Source organism: Anopheles maculipalpis, chromosome 2RL, assembly GCF_943734695.1.
Source record: "Anopheles maculipalpis chromosome 2RL, idAnoMacuDA_375_x, whole genome shotgun sequence".
Lineage (NCBI taxonomy): Eukaryota > Metazoa > Arthropoda > Insecta > Diptera > Culicidae > Anopheles > Anopheles maculipalpis.
In genome coordinates, this window is record NC_064871.1 from 23,606,823 (window position 1) to 23,610,936 (window position 4,114).

Consider the following 4,114-nt stretch of genomic DNA (forward strand, 5'->3'; position numbering starts at 1 on the left):
GTCAATATTCAATAACATAATTTCTGTTAGAAGGCTTCCAATTTTAGAAGCTTTGAAGCTTTCTATTTTTAACCTTCTTTTCTTTGCTTTTGCTTCTTAATTTCTTTTTTTGTAATTGTTTGGATTATTTTAATGCGTTGAATGAACACAAAACAGCTGACACTGATGCACCTTCAAATAAAGCATATGAAAGCATATGCAATCCTGAAACATTAACTGGAAATCAAAAATATGGTTCTGTATGGTTTAATAATATGCTGTTCTGCCAGACTAGCTTTGCTTGCTCACTTTCCAGCTCAAGATTTAATAGCGCTCGTCATGACTTTTATGAGAAGCATTTAACCTGGTGGAAAATAAATCTCCCACTAAGCACAAAACTATAAATTGCATTCTCAACGCCATGCCAGGTGCAGTAAGGTTACGGATAAGCCGAGCTTTACGCCTTCGCTTTTCCCTTCCAGCGCACATAATGGCATCTTTAATAATGCTTCACCATTTTTACCTGATGGTGATGTTGCTGATGATGACGTTGAGAGGAAAAGTATGCGCACAGAAATAAAGAGCTCATTAATACATATTACTTGGCGAATAGTGTGGCCCTGAAAAGTCCTGAAAAGCGATTGATGCTGAGTGGAAAGCTCTCGGAAATTCCGTAGTCGGATTTCCGGTAAACACGAGTCCCTTTGGATGCTTTTTATGATTTATGGAGCATGAAAAACTAGTGGAGGAGGTAAAAACAGGGTAGGTAAGGGTCTTTATTTCCTGAAGTGTTTTAATACTGTTTAGAATATGGCTTTGTATCTTATTTTGCTATTTCTTGAGTACATGCATTTCAAACTTCACAAGACTTCAGATATTTGCAATTTAATTACACAAGTAATAAAGAGTGCTTATTTCCCGGATCTACCGTTAACAAAGGTTGAGAGAGTAACGATTTAACTGAATGTACCGTACACTTCTTTGAAAGCAGATAACAAGTTTTATTCCCCGGATTCATAGATTGGATGTTGCTCCAACACATTTCCTCTTCCTAGAGTGCAACATTCTGTGCTACAGTTTGAGCAAACCTCTGTGTTCTCAAAAGCACTCGGCAAAGTACATACACACTTTCAAAGCAAATGCAAACCCCCCTCCCTGAGCACAACATTCCCAGCTCGAAGCTGTGTTCCTGTTACACGAAAGGTAGCCCAATACAGCGTACCTACCGGTGCTGTACACAAGTTGCAACTTTTTCACGACTTTGACTTTGCTGCCAATTCGTGTTACTGTGAAGTACGCTGTGGGTAGTGTAGAGCGCGCACGGCACGGCTATTTATCTGTTGCCGTCGGGCAACACTGCAAACATCCATCATCGTCCATTGCTGGTGTAATGCTGGTGCTAATGTGCTCACCGCCTGGAGCCAAACTGCTAAGGATGTACAATTCACAACAGCTACGAAAAAGTCTTGTGCGATAGGTAACTTACGGCAGAACCCCAAGAGGCAACACTTGTGGTTTGGCACATGTGACACGTGTGAAGTGCGATGGTGGTGGCGGTGCTTTCCCGTTCATCACTGCAGGGCTTGCAGTGATTGTCCTATTGTTTGCCACACAGCTGACAAACCGAGCAATGGTTGTGTGTTTCGCTGCTTGAAGGCAACTCAGTTGACTCTGTTGTGGTAAGCACTCTTTCAGGTGAGCTGTAGCAGCTAGTAGTACCATGTGCAAGTGAGCATCAGTAAAGAACTGTTTTAAAGTAAAAGTGGATTAGTATTTACCTTCGAGTAAACGACTTTACATGGAGAAGTATTTTGGGACAAGTTTTAATTATGAAGTTGTATCAAAATATCTATACTAATGAACTTCCTATAGGAGACTTGCTCTTACACTTCGCAGCTGATATCCAATATCCACTCATTCTATAATGAGCTGACCACGGAACATTACCTTCGATGGCCTCATTGAACTTCAAGTTCGCACGGATTGGCTTCCAATGTTTGTGTGTGTGTGTGTTTTGGTGCCAGCTTTCGTAGAAATGCTATTTTTAGCAAATCCAAAACCGATGCGCCTACCGTCAATCACTTCCAATTTCCTGTCCCAAAAAATTTACGGAAGCCCTCCTACAGGCGACAGGCGGATGTCAGCGGACGCACCATGCACTGGGAAGCTCGTACAAAAAAAAGGGAGCAGGAAAAGGAGCCGCTTTCTTAACGCACCGATCGGTATGAGAAAGGTGGCAGCTCGTTCCAGTGTGCTTACTGTGCTATTTATAGAGCCTTGTCCCGTACACCCTGTGCCCAATGTTTGGGCTCTGTTGATGCTTCCTGACGTTTCGCGTCCTTGGTCGTGGATGGTGCTTTCGTTTCGACAGTTGAGCCACTCGATATGTACGCTTATGCGTCTCATGCCACTAAAACGTCCTTGCCTGTGTGTATGTGTGTATGAACGGTCTTGTGCGGCGTGTGTGTATTGGGCTGTAGGTTAAGAACTTTTGCAAGGAAGCACCATTTAGCGGTGAGAGCATGATGGTAGAAGTGCAATCATGCTTATACTGCTTCTCGGAAATTTTCCAATCAAGAATAGAGCAACCGGGCAAAGAGGCACCTCGAAGGCTGCGGAGGGAAAGTTTTTGATTTTCCTTTCTGATGTTTCCTTTCAGTTTCTTTCCTAAGATCGATGCTATTAGTTTTTGTGCTTGCGAAAGCGAGCGCAAACAAGGACGGTAACGGTCCTTTGGCAGTGTGATGCCATCGAGTGATCCTTCGAACACGACGCTCGACGGTCACTGGAAGATGGAGTTTTAAGCTTTAATGAGCACAATCTTTCTTCGATCGTTCGGAATCGCTCGTTCGGTCGGGCAGCTTACGAGTGCGCTATTTTTCCTCCTGCATGAACGAAAGAATCACACGATAGAAGTCCACTAGGGGGAACGCCGGAAGGATTTGGTGCAAGGGGTACGCAGTCAGGACGAGATTGATGGCTAAAAGAAGCGTTTCCCGTTTCCGGTTGCTTGTTCTCGTTTTGCTTGCGTTAGAGTTTAAATGTGAGTGCTAACGGGAGAAGCAAAATATGGTACTGTGGCTGTGATTTGCTGGTGTCTTTGCAATGCTGATTTTTATAAATAAATCTTTAATATTTTTTTTACTGAAACGAAACCATTTAAAGTAGAGTTACTCTACATGAAATTATGATAAGAATTGAGGGTGAGTCTCCATTCTGCTTGAATTATATTTAGCAGCTCAGCGAAAAATAAGATGTTGTTTCTGTTTAACTACCACGCCTAACAACACAGTTCAAGAGATCTTTTCAGCATAAAGTCGTAAGACTGTATACAATAATAGAACCTAATATTCTTTTCCCTTAATCTACCTAGAACATCTAACACGCAAAAAAGTGAATCCATAATGCTTATCTTCATAATGCCTTCGGGTTTAACGCTCATACCGTTGCTCAACAAGCAGATTACCTTTCGCTCTTTCAAACAGGACAGGGAGCGTAATAGTGGCTCCCTTTGGTCAATATCTTTTCGAGGGTTTGTTTTCATTTTTTTACCATCTCTCTCAACCCAGTTTCTGTTTGTTTCTTTCAGTACGTTCGCTATGGCAATGGTCGTTGAGCGCTTTCAATCAGTATATTTTTTCTTAACAATTTCTTCTCTTTCTTTCTGTTTCTTCGCTTACAGGTTTAGCAGCAGGCGCCATATTCACGGGCGCTGCTAGCAGGGATTTACCTCGACATCTTAATTGGCGCTAAAATACTATTTGATTACGCTCCTATCGTACGTTCCAGGTGAACTGCAGGGCAGGCGAATATTTCGCCAAAAGGAAACAATAGGATTCGTGTCAACGTTCGTCGTGTTTAAGTGTGTTTGTATGTGTGTGATAGGGAAAAAGGGAAAGTGAGTGTATTTTTGTTAATGTATGCTAGGGAAAGGTGGCACTAGTGTAATGTGAATAATTAAACGACGATTTGGCGTGTCGCACGGTATGGTACATGGAGACACGTTAGCATCCGCGCAGGCGGATGTAATAGTTACCGTCCGGCCTATTATTTAGGCAGCATAACAAATACATACGCGTAAACCTACGGTAAGATACGCATCAAGCCATCAGTACGCCCTGTGATTGCCCGCTTG

At 42.6% G+C, this 4,114-nt stretch overlaps 3 protein-coding genes across 3 annotated transcripts in view; 1 reads left to right on the forward strand and 2 right to left on the reverse strand.

The window, feature by feature from the left end:
* Positions 1-4,114, reverse strand: part of LOC126558142 (uncharacterized) — a 459,948-nt gene that overhangs the window by 226,362 nt on the left and 229,472 nt on the right. The window lies entirely within an intron of this gene.
* The window catches only part of LOC126558359 (lachesin-like), a 346,936-nt gene that overhangs the window by 186,145 nt on the left and 156,677 nt on the right, over positions 1-4,114 (reverse strand). The gene's annotated exons all lie outside the window — the stretch shown is intronic.
* The window catches only part of LOC126556783 (protein dispatched), a 383,943-nt gene that overhangs the window by 66,755 nt on the left and 313,074 nt on the right, over positions 1-4,114 (forward strand). The gene's annotated exons all lie outside the window — the stretch shown is intronic.